General features: G+C 41.2%; 1 non-coding gene across 1 annotated transcript; it reads left to right on the forward strand.

Annotated features, from left to right (window-relative positions):
* Positions 1-12,315: 12,315 nt before the first annotated feature.
* On the forward strand, positions 12,316-12,423 carry LOC130964466 (small nucleolar RNA R71). The gene has a single exon (XR_009080560.1). It is a non-coding gene; the product is annotated as a small nucleolar RNA R71 (small nucleolar RNA).
* The last annotated feature ends 624 nt before the right edge of the window (positions 12,424-13,047 follow it).

Below are 13,047 nucleotides of genomic sequence, written 5' to 3' on the forward strand. Positions count from 1 at the left end.
AGATGCCAAAACTGTTCAGAGGCAAAAAGCTAAAACCCCCGCTCATCTAATTAATACTGATCTTTATAGATGTTTTTGGAATTTATTGCATACTCTCTTCTTTTTATCTTATTTGATTTTCAGTTACTTGGGGACAAGCAACAATTTAAGTTTGGTGTTGTGATGAGCGGATAATTTATACGCTTTTTGGCATTGTTTTTAGTATGTTTTTAGTATGTTTTAGTTAGTTTTTATTATATTTTTATTAGTTTTTATTTAAAATTCACTTTTCTAGACTTTACTATGAGTTTCTGTGTTTTTCTATGATTTCAGATATTTTCTGGCTGAAATTGAGGGACCTGAGCAAAAATCTGATTCAGAGGCTGAAAAGGACTGCAGATGCTGTTGGATTCTGACCTCCCTGCATTCGAAATGGATTTTCTGGAGCTACAGAAGCCCAATTGGCGCGCTCTCAATTGCGTTGGAAAGTAGACATTCTGGACTTTCCAGCAATATATAATAGTCCATACTTTATCTGAGATTTGATGGTCCAAACCGGCGTTCTAAATCAGCTCAAGAATGCCCTGCGTTAAACACCGGAACTGGCACAAAAGTGGGAGTTAAACACCCAAACTGGCACAAAAGCTGGTGTTTAACTCCAAGAAAAGTCTCTACACATGAAAGCTTCAATGCTCAGCCTAAGCACACACCAAGTGGGCCCGGAAGTGGATTTTTATGTCATTTACTCATTTCTGTAAACCCTAAGCTACTAGTTCTCTATAAATAAGACCTTTTGCTATTGTATTTTCATCTTGGTTCTTCTGGTTCCCTCTCTGGGGCCAAAGCCAATGATCACCATTATCACTTATGTATTTTCAATGGTGGAGTTTTTACACACCATAGATTAAGGTGTGGAGCTCTGCTGTACCTCGAGTATTAATACAATTACTATTGTTCTTCTATTCAATTCAGCTTATTCTTGTTCTAAGATATTCATTCGCACCCAAGAACATGATGAATGTGATGATTATGTGACGCTCATTATCATTCTCACTTATGAACGCGTGCCTGACAACCACCTCCGTTCTACATGCAAACAAGGCTTGAATGTTTATCTCTTGGATTCCTTAATCAGAATCTTCGTGGTATAAGCTAGAATTGATGGCGGCATTCTTGAGAATCCGGAAAGTCTAAACCTTGTCTGTGGTATTCCGAGTAGGATTCAGGGATTGAATGACTGTGATGAGCTTCAAACTTGCGATTGTGGGGCGTTAGTGACAGACGCAAAAGAATCACTGGATTCTATTCCGACATGATCGAGAACCGACAGATGAATAGCCGTGCTGTGACAGAGCGCGTTGAACATTTTCACTGAGAGGACGGGACTGTAGCCATTAACAATGGTGATGCCCAACATACAGCTTGCCATGGAAAGGAGTAAGAAGGATTGGATGAAGACAGTAGGAAAGCAAAGTGAAGAAAGGGACAAAGCATCTCCATACGCTTATCTGAAATTCTCACCAATGAATTACATAAGTATCTCTATCTTTATTTTATGTTTTATTCATCTTTTAGTTATCAATCCTCCATAACCATTTGAATCCGCCTGACTGAGATTTACAAGATGACCATAGCTTGCTTCATACCAACAATCTCCGTGGGATCGACCCTTACTCGCGTAAGGTTTATCTGAAATTCTCACCAATAAATTACAAAAGTATCTCTATCTTTATTTTATGTTTTATTCATCTTTTAGTTATCAATCCTCCATAACCATTTGAATCCGCCTGACTGAGATTTACAAGATGACCATAGCTTGCTTCATACCAACAATCTCCGTGGGATCGACCCTTACTCGTGTAAGGTTTATTACTTGGACGACCCAGTACACTTGCTGGTTAGTTGTGTGAAGTTGTGATAAAGAGTTGAGATTGCAATTGAGCGTACCATATTGATGGCGCCATTGATGATCACAATTTCGTGCACCAGTGATCTGCAAAGATATTCTGACAAGTTAGTAGGTATCTAAGACTAAGAGGTAGAGTTTGTGAGGGTTCAAAAGATCATACATGGAGGAGTGGGTAGCTCCTTTTTCTATAGGGTTAGTCGTATCTTTGAGTTTATTAGGAAGCTAGGGGTCTTTTGAATATCTTTTTTTTGGTCGATGGGGTCTTTTGAATTTCAAATTCCAAAATTTGTTAAAGCATCGTTGGGTCAGATGATACTCAAATGCTAGGACCCTGGACCCATGTGGAGCTGAAGGTATCATATAGGGTTGGAGTAAGGTCATTTGGGCCTGAGGCTGAGTCCACAATTATGCTCCAAAATGTGATGTATCCGAACTGACGGTGTCACGTTTCTGGGGACCCAATTGATTGTCATGCTTTAACGCCTGATGGAGTGGTTCCTACGTGAGCGGTCAAAAGTTTCTAGTTTTTTGCTCGAAGTTGTGTGCACTTCTTGAGGCATCATATCAATTGACGTGAGTGGAATTTAAATGCTACTAGTTGAAGATTTTACAATTTTACCGTTAGTCCTTTTATAGTCTTTTGCATTTTGGAGGTTACATATATTTGTTTCAAAATCGCTTCATTTTTTCTTTATTTTCCTTCATTTCTTCCCTTTTCTTTGTGGTTCTCTTCCTCACTTTTCCCTGAATTGTCATTTCTACTACTAGTGCCAGTGGCCTTTTTGCTCACTTTAGTCACAACTTTGTCCTTCCTCTTATGTTTCCTTTTTTCCTTGCAGTTCCTTGTGTTTAATTCCCTTTCTTCTTCAAGTATGTTTCTGACCAAACAGTTTTGTTTGCTTTTTCTAGTCATTTTGGAGTAGCTCATGCATTTGTTTCTCTTTATGGTGAACATGTCTGTTAAGATTCTTGATAGAAATGTTGGTAGAGATGCTTGATAGGTTAGAAGGGATAGTACCGTTGCATCTTGATGGAATTGGCTTTTTAGTGCACACTTACTTTTGCTAGCATAGTTTTCTCTATTACTGTAGTATTGTGCTACGCTCATGATGGTGGTGATACCCCCATTTGTAAGTATAGTGCAAAGGAGAGCCGATCCTTAACCTTGGGGACTTGTCTTCCCTGATCAAGGTATTCCCAAAATTTATTATTAAAGTACATCCGATATAGTGGTAACAACCTTGTGACTTAATGAGGGTGCTTTGCAAAAGCTCCATGAAGCTAGAGTGATTTGCAAAGGAGGTGCGACATAAGCATAGTATGACCTTTTCCTTCTCGATGCGCAGGAGCACATATGTTATGTTAACTTGTCGGCTCCTCGTGTCCGGAGTTCGCAAATCCATGTTCAATATCTTGGGATCAGGTTTCCATTTTCATGGTTCGTGATGTCCTTCCTCAATCGGTATGGCATGTCTCCTTCCCATCTTCATCCTAGTAATTGGGCTATTATTAGGTGTTTCAAGCTCGCGTGTGAGTATTTATAGATCCCGATTGTTATGGAGGTATTTTTGTATTTTTCCTTCTAACTGTACCAAATTAGAAAAGAAAACATAAGAAGGGGTATATGTCCTTTTGATTAGTTCCAAAACCAAAAAATCTTCCTTTGTTTGAGGATTCATTTCATGACTTCAAAGAACAATATTTCAAGGTAAGGACGGCTAAAGGCACCATCCCTTTTGGTAGACTCTAGAGGGCAAAAGGAGGTTCTCGACGTATTGGAGCTACGAGGCTGGTGACGACTATTTAATTAAAATTTCTTATGAAGGTTTGTCTTAGAAAGGTCGGAATATCACTAACGTATTGTCAGTGATATGGGGGAATAACTTCCTCAACCCTTGACTGGTCATGGGTAACCAACACGCCATGCATCAATATATTGGTGGATTTTGTTTTTTCCCGTACAACTTTGTTTGTTATCTATCTTGTTCATTTATTTTACCAGGCTGACAGATTCTTTTATTTACAATTCATGGTTGGCGAGAACACGACTATAGATAATTTGATGGCTAATTTTCTTGAGGTGGAAGGGAAAAACAAAGAAGAGAGTACCCTTCAAACTGTTGAGACAACAATGTCCGAAGGTGGTCAAAGGGGAGCCGACAAACTGAGGTTCTAGGTGGGGATGACGTTCTCCATGTTATCTTCAACCCAAAGCCTGAGATGAAAAAGCGGAAGAAGATTGAAGGTAGTAGCATGGCTAAAGAGATTGACACCCTATCTATTATGGAAAAAGCTTTCGACACCCAGGGCATCATAGATGAGCATCTTCTTCCTAGAACAGAAGATTTCTTCTCTGATTGTGACCTTTCTGCCCAGGCGAAGTGGGTTTACCGCTCTATGCTCTGATTGGCGACGGTAGTTCATAAAGCTGAGTTGGTTCTTGGCCAATCTCGCGTGCTAGATGGAAAACTTCGCCAAGCTCAAGTCTAACTTACGGCCTAGTGGGCACAAAAGGAGGTGGCTGAGACTACTAAAACTGAAGCTGAGAAAAAATCCGTAGAGGTCAGGGATGAAATTCAGTGACTTACTGACATGGAGATAGAGCTTCGGGTGGAAATTTCCAAGGCCAAGCGTTGCACCGAAGAGGTGAAGAAGAAAGCCAAGGATACTGGAGAGTTGGAGGCTACCTTGAAGAAAAAGAACAAAGATTGTGAAGAATGTCGAAGAGGCAATTTTTGCTACCGAAGAAGCTTTGAAGGCGTAGGTGACTCTCCTAGCTCCTAATTTCGACGTTTCCCAACTTGGTGCTTTCAAGGTTATCGAGGATGGGAAAAATTGTGGACATGTCCATTGAGAAATAAAAAGCTTGGAATTTTCCTTTATTCAATAGTTTGCTACCTGGTGGGCTAATGTTGAGAATTTTTTATTTTCTTTTTTGTTTGCTTTAGTTTGTTACCTGTCGAGATGAGGTAACTTTTGAACTAATTTGGCTAAATTATTAAACTTTACCATTTCGTTTAATGCGTTGGATATCTGTTTGCATTATTAGGTTTTGGCTTTCACAATTAATCACTTCCTAAAATTTTGCTCTTTTGAAAAGGAATAGTGGAAGGAAAACTTGAGAAAACCAATGTGTTTAAAAGCAAACTTGTGGGCCTCATTAAAACCTTCCTTCACCCTTAACGAGTTCACGAGATGAGGAAAGAGTACTCGTTAACTTAAAAATTAAAAATCCAACTTACAATACGGGAAATTGAAATAGAAATATGCTTAACTTGCTAGTTGAAGTAAACAATTTAATAATATCTATTATGGGTAAAACCTCTTAAGATTAGTGACAAGCCAAGATTAAGGAATCTCTGTGCCATTGAGCTTCTTTAAATTCTATGCTCCCTTTTCACATGACCCGCAAACACAGTAAGGCACTCCTAGTTTGTAGATAGCTTACCTTTTCCCGACTGGGGGGTTTCGATATCGTTGCATCGAAGTACTAGATCGTCGCAGTCGCAGGTACTTTTCCTATCTTTAAATGAGCCATCTCCCTGACTTTGTCAACTAGGTCATTTTCTGTTTCTTGGTCAAAGATCCCTAAAAGGAGCCTTGGGCTCAGCTCTCCGATCTCCACTGGTACCATTGCCTCTGTACCATATTTGAGTTCGAAGGGTGTCTCGCCCATTGTAAATTGTACGTGGTGTAGTCTGATAAGACCAAAGGACGGACCCGAGTTCTTTTAGCCATTCCCCTTTGTTCTGATCCAGCCATTTCTTTATTCTATTCAGGATGACCTTGTTTGTGGCTTTTACTTGGCCATTTGCTTGTGAGTGTTCTACCGAAGAGAAGTGTTGCCAAATTCTTAATCTTCCAAGGAGTTTGAGGAACTTCTTGTCGTTGAATTTGGTGCCATTATCTACAATACCAATTTCTAGAACTCCAAATCTGTTGATTACCTACCTCTTGAAAAACTTCCTGCACTGGGCTGCTGTAATACTGGCTAAGGCCTTCACTTCTATCCACTGGTGCAGAATTTAAGAATATCCACATTGAACTGGCAAGTGAACCGGGTCGTACCAAGTAATGCCTCAGGTGAGTAAGGGTCGATCCCATGAGGATTGATGGACTGAGCAATGGTGCGCGAAATTGTGAACAATACTTTTTCACAACTCTCATAATCCCCGGTAATGGCTCCACAAACGTGGTAGCTCAATACCATGGCATTACACAACTTCGCACAACTAACCAGCAAGTGCACTGGGTCGTCCAAGTAATAGCTTACGTGAGTAAGGGTCGATCCCACGGAGATTGTTAGCATTGAAGCAAGCTATGGTCATCTTGTAAATCTTAGTCAGGCAAACTCAAATGTATATGATGATGAACGAAATTAACATAAAAGATAAAGATAGTGATACTTATGTAATTCATTGGTAGGAACTTCAGATAAGCGCATGAAGATGCCTTCCCTTCCGTCTTTCTGCTTTCCTACTGCCTTCATCCAATCCTTCTTACTCCTTTCCATGGCAAGCTTGTGTAGGGTTTCACTGTTGTCAGCAGCTACCTCCCATCCTCTCATTGGAAATACGTTCCTGATGCTCTGTCACAGCATCGGCTATCCATCTGTCGGTTCTCAATCAGGCCGGAATAGAATCCAGTGATTCTTTTGCGTCTGTCACTAACGCCCCGCCCTCAGGAGTTTGAAGCACGTCACAGTCATTCAATCATTGAATCCTACTCAGAATACCACAGACAAGGTTAGACCTTCCGGATTCTCTTGAATGCCGCCATCAGTTCTTGCCTATACCACGAAGACTCTGATCTCACGGAATGGTTGGCTCGTTTGTCAGGCGAGCACTCGGTTGTCAGGCGATCAACCATGCATCGTGCAATCAGAAATCCAAGAGATATTCACTAAGCCTCAGATGCTTGTAGAACAAGAATGGTTGTCAGTCACCTTGTTCATGAGTGAGAATGGTGATGGGCGTCAATCATCACCTTCATCATGTTGAAGAACAAGTGATATCTTGGACAAAGAACAAGCGGAATTGAATGGAAGAACAATAGTAATTGCATTAATACTCGAGGTACAGCAGAGCTCCACACCTTAATCTATGGTGTGTAGAAACTCCACCGTTGAAAATACATAAGAACAAAAGTGATCATTGGTTTCGGCCCCAGAGAGGGAACCAGAAGAACCAAGATGAAAATACAATAGTAAAAGGTCCTATATATAGAAAACTAGTAGCCTAGGGTGTACAGAGATGAGTAAATGACATAAAAATCCACTTCCGGGCCCACTTGGTGTGTGCTTGGGCTGAGCAATCAAGGAATTTCGTGTAGAGACTTTTTCTGGAGTTAAACGCCAGCTTTGGTGCCAGTTTGGGCGTTTAACTCCAAATTTTATGCCAGTTCCGGCGTTTAACGCTGGAATTTCTGTAGGTGACTTTGAGCGCCGGTTTGGGCCATCAAATCTTGGGCAAAGTATGGACTATCATATATTGCTGGAAAGCCCAGGATGTCTACTTTCCAACGCCATTGAGAGCGCGCCAATTGGGCTTCTGTAGCTCCAGAAAATTCACTTCGAGTGCAGGGAGGTCAGAATCCAACAGCATCTGCAGTCCTTTTCAGTCTCTGAATCAGATTTTTGCTCAGGTCCCTCAATTTCAGTCAGAAAATACCTGAAATCACAGAAAAACACACAAACTCATAGTAAAGTCCAGAAAAGTGAATTTTAATTAAAAACTAATAAAAATATACTAAAAACTAACTAAAAGATACTAAAATCATACTAAAAACAATGCCAAAAAGTGTATAAATTATCCGCTCATCACAACACCAAACTTAAATTGTTGCTTGTCCTCAAGCAACTGAAAATCAAAGAAGATAAAAAGAAGAGAATATGCAATGAATTCCAAAAACATCTATGAAGATCAGTATTAATTAGATGAGCGGGGCTTTTAGCTTTTTGCCTCTGAACAGTTTTGGCATCTCACTCTATCCTTTGAAATTCAGAATGATTGGCTTCTTTAGGAACTCAGAATCCAGATAGTGTTATTGATTCTCCTAGTAGAGTATGATGATTCTTGAACACAGCTACTTTATGAGTCTTGGCCGTGGCCCAAAGCACTCTGTCTTCCAGTATTACCACCGGATACATACATGCCACAGACACATAATTGGGTGAACCTTTTCAGATTGTGACTCAGCTTTGCTAAAGTCCCCAATTAGAGGTGTCCAGGGTTCTTAAGCACACTCTTATTGCCTTGGATCACAACTTTATTCTCTTTTTTTTTTCTCTTTTTTTTTCTTTCGGTTTTTTTTTGCTTCCTTCTCTTTTTTTTTTTTGTATTCACTGCTTTTTCTTGCTTCAAGAATCATTTTTAATGATTTTTCAGATCCTCAGTAACATGTCTCTTTCTCCATCATTCTTTCAAGAGCCAACATTCATGAACCACAAATTCAAAAGACATATGCACTGTTCAAGCATACATTCAGAGAACAAAAGTGTTGCCACCACATCAAAATAATTAAACTGTTATAAAATTTAAAATTCATGCAATTCTTTTTCTTTTTCAATTTAAGCACGTTTTTTATTCAAGAAAGGTGATGGATTCATAGGACATTCATAACTTTAAGGCATAGACACTAAGACACTAATGATCACAAGACACAAACATGGATAAACATAAGCATAAGAAAATCGAAAAAACAGAAGAACAAATAACAAGGAAATCAAAGAACGGGTCCACCTTAATGATGGCGGCTCTTTCTTCCTCTTGAAGATCCTATGGAGTGTTTAAGCTCCTCAATGTCTCTTCCTTGTCTTTGTTGCTCCTCCCTCATGATTCTTTGGTCTTCTCTAATTTCATGAAGGATGATGGAGTGTTCTTGATGCTCCACCCTTAGTTGTCCCATGTTGGAACTCAATTCTCCTAGGGAGGTGTTTACTTGCTCCCAATAGTCTTGTGGAGGAAAGTGCATCCCTTGAGGAATCTCAGGGATCTCATGATGAGTGGGATCTCTTGTGTACTCCATCCTTTTCTTGGTGATGGGCTTGTCCTCATCAATGGGGGTGTCTCCCTCTATGTCAACTCCAACTGAATAACAGAGGTGACAAATGAGGTGAGGAAAGGCTAACCTTGCTAAGGTAGAGGACTTATCCGCCACCTTGTAGAGTTCTTGAGCTATAACCTCATGAACCTCTATTTCTTCTCCAATCATGATGCTATGGATCATGATAGCCCGGTCTATGGTAACTTCGGACCGGTTGCTAGTGGGAATGATTGAGCGTTGTTTGAACTCTAACCATCCTCTAGCCACGGGCTTGAGGTCATGCCTTCTCAATTGAACCGGCTTTCCTCTTGAATCTTGCTTCCATTGTGCGCCCTCTTCACATATGATTGTGAGGACTTGGTCCAACCTTTGATCAAAGTTGACCCTTCTTGTATAAGGATGCTCATCTCCTTGCATCATAGGCAAGTTGAACGCCACCCTCACACTCTCCGGACTAAAATCCAAGTATTTCCCCCGAACCATTGTAAGATAATTCTTTGGATTCGGGTTCACACTTTGGTCATGGTTCTTGGTGATCCATGCATTGGCATAGAACTCTTGAACCATCAAGATTCCGACTTGTTGAATGGGGTTGGTAAGTACTTCCCAACCTCTTCTTCGGATCTCATGGCGGATCTCCGGATATTCACCCTTTTTGAGTGAAAAGGGGACTTCGGGGATCACCTTCTTCAAGGCCACAACTTCATAGAAGTGGTTTTGATGCACCCTTGAGAGGAATTTATCCATCTCCCATGACTCGGAGGTGGAAGCTTTTGCCTTCCCTTTCCTCTTTTTAGAGGTTTCTCCGGCCTTGGATGCCATAAATGGTTATGGAAAAACAAAAAGCAATGCTTTTACCACACCAAACTTAAAATGTTTGCTCGTCCTCGAGCAAAAGAAGAAAGAAGAGAGTAGAAGAAGAAGAAATGAAGAAGAGGGAGATGGTGGTGTTTTCGGCCAAAGAAGGGGAGAAGTGGTGTTTAGGTTGTGTGAAAATGAAGGGTTGAAGAAGGGTATATATAGGAGAGAGGGGGGTAATGGTTCGGCCATTATGGGTGGGTTTGGGAGGGAAAGTGGTTTGAATTTGAAGGGTGAGGTTGGTGGGGATTTATGAAGGATGGATGTGAGTGGTGAAGAGAAAGATGGGATTTGATAGGTGAAGGGTTTTTGGGGAAGAGGTGTTGAGGTGATTGGTGAATGGGGGAAGAAGAGAGAGAGTGATGGTGGGGTCCTGTGGGGTCCACAGATCCTGTGGTGTCAAGGAAAAGTCATCCCTACACCAAATGGCATCAAAATCCACGTTTTGAGCCATTTCTGGCGTTAAACGCCGGGCTGGTGCCCATTCCTGGCGTTTAACGCCAGGTTCTAGCCCTTTTCTGGCGTTTAACGCCAGTCTGGTGCCCCTTTCTGGCGTTAAACGCCCAGAATGGTGCCAGACTGGGCGTTAAACGCCCAACTGCTAGGCTTACTGGCGTTTAAACGCCAGCAGCTTCTTCCTCCAGGGTGTGCTGTTTTTCTTCCTGTTTTTTTCATTTTGTTTTTGCTTTTTTCATTGTTTTTGTGACTTCTTATGATCATCAACCTACAAAAAAGATAAAATAACAAAAGGAAATAGATAATTATAAAACATTGGGTTGCCTCCCAACAAGCGCTTCTTTAATGTCATTAGCTTGACAGAGGACTCTCATGGAGCCTCAGAAACACTCAGAACCGTGTTGGAACCTCCCAACACCAAACTTAGAGTTTGAATGTGGGGGTTCAACACCAAACTTAGAGTTTGGTTGTGGCCTCCCAACACCAAACTTAGAGTTTGACTGTGGGGGCTCTGCTTGGCTCTGTTTTGAGAGAAGCTCTTCATGCTTCCTCTCCATGATGACAGAGGGATATCCTTGAGCCTTAAACACAAAGGATTCTTCATTCACTTGAATGATCAACTCTCCTCTATCAACATCAATCGCAGCCTTTGCTGTAGCTAGGAAGGGTCTGCCAAGGATGATGGATTCATCCATGCACTTCCCAGTCTCTAGGACTATGAAATCAGTAGGGATGTAATGGTCTTCAACTTTTACCAAAACACTCTCTACAAGTCCATGAGCTTGTTTTCTTGAATTGTCTGCCATCTCCAATGAGATTCTTGCAGCTTGTACCTCAAAGATCCCTAGCTTCTCCATTACAGAGAGAGGCATGAGGTTTACACTTGACCCTAAATCACACAAGGCCTTCTTGAAGGTCATGGTGCCTATGGTACAAGGTATAGAAAACTTCCCAGGATCTTGTCTCTTTTGAGGTAATTTCTGCCTAGACAAGTCATCCAGTTCTTTGGTGAGCAAGGGAGGTTCATCTTCCCAAGTCTCATTTCCAAACAACTTGTCATTTAGCTTCATGATTGCTCCAAGGTATTTAGCAACTTGCTCTTCAGTGACATACTCATCCTCTTCAGAGGAAGAATACTCATCAGAGCTCATGAAAGGCAGAAGTAAGTCCAATGGAATCTCTATGGTCTCATTTTGAGCCTCAGATTCCCATGGTTCCTCATTGGGGAACTCAGAGGAGGTTGGCGCACGCCCATTGAGGTCTTCCTCAGTGGCGTCCACCTCCTCTCTTTCCTCTCCATATTCGGCCATATTTATGGCTTTGCACTCTCCTTTTGGATTTTCTTCTGTATTACTTGGGAGAGTACTAGGAGGGAGTTCAGTAACTTTCTTGCTCAGCTGACCCACTTGTCCTTCCAAATTTCTGATGGAGGACCTTGTTTCATTCATGAAACTTTGGGTGGTTTTGATTAGATCAGAGACTATTGTTGCTAAGTCAGAGGTATTCTGCTTAGAACTCTCTGTCTGTTGCTGAGAAGATGATGGAAAAGGCTTGTTATTGCTAAACCTGTTTCTTCCACCATTATTATTATTGAAACCTTGTTGAGGTCTCTCTTGATTCTTCCATGAGAGATTTGGGTGATTTCTCCATGAAGAATTATAGGTGTTTCCATAGGGTTCTCCTAGGTAGTTCACCTCTTCCATTGAAGGGTTCTCAGGATCATAAGCTTCTTCCTCAGATGAAGCTTCCTTAGTACTGCCAGGTGCATTTTGCATTCCAGACAGACTTTGAGAAATCAAATTGACTTGTTGAGTCAATATCTTGTTCTGAGCCAGTATGGCATTCAGAGTGTCAATCTCAAGAACTCCTTTCTTCTGACTAGTTCCATTGTTCACAGGATTCCTTTCAGAAGTGTACATGAATTGGTTATTTGCAACCATTTCAATTAGCTCTTGAGCCTCTGTAGGCGTCTTCTTCAAATGAAGAGATCCTCCAGCAGAGCTATCCAAAGACATCTTGGATAGTTCAGAGAGACCATCATAGAAAATACCTATGATGCTCCATTCAGAAAGCATGTCTGAGGGACATCTTCTGATTAATTGTTTGTATCTTTCCCAAGCTTCATAGAGGGATTCTCCATCCTTCTGTCTGAAGGTTTGGACTTCCACTCTAAGCTTACTCCATCTTTGAGGTGGAAAGAACTTTGCCAAAAAGGCATTGACTAGCTTTTCCCAAGAGTCCAGGCTTTCTTTAGGTTGAGAATCCAACCATATTCTATCTCTGTCTCTTACAGCAAAAGGGAATAGCATCAGTCTATAGACCTCAGGGTCAACCCCATTAGTCTTGACTGTGTCACAGATTTGCAAGAGTTCAGCTAAGAACTGATGAGGATCTTCCATTGGAAGTCCATGGAACTTGCAATTCTGTTGCATTAGAGAAACTAATTGAGGCTTAAGCTCAAAGTTGTTTGCTCCAATGGCAGGGATAGAGATGCTTCTCCCATAGAAATCAGGAGTAGGTGCAGTGAAGTCACCCAGCACCTTCCTTGCATTGTTGGCATTGTTGTTGTTTTCGGCTGCCATGTGTTCTTCTCCTTTGAAGAATTCGGTCAGGTCCTCAACAGAGAGTTGTGCCTTGGCTTCTCTTAGCTTTCGCTTCAAGGTTCTCTCAGGTTCAGGGTCAGCTTCAACAAGAATGCCTTTGTCTCTGCTCCTGCTCATATGAAAGAGAAGAGAAAAAGAAAATGTGGAATCCTCTATGTTACAGTATAGAGATTCCTTGAAGTGTCAGAGGAAAAGAAA

This window comes from Arachis stenosperma, chromosome 2 (genome assembly GCF_014773155.1).
Source record: "Arachis stenosperma cultivar V10309 chromosome 2, arast.V10309.gnm1.PFL2, whole genome shotgun sequence".
NCBI lineage: Eukaryota > Viridiplantae > Streptophyta > Magnoliopsida > Fabales > Fabaceae > Arachis > Arachis stenosperma.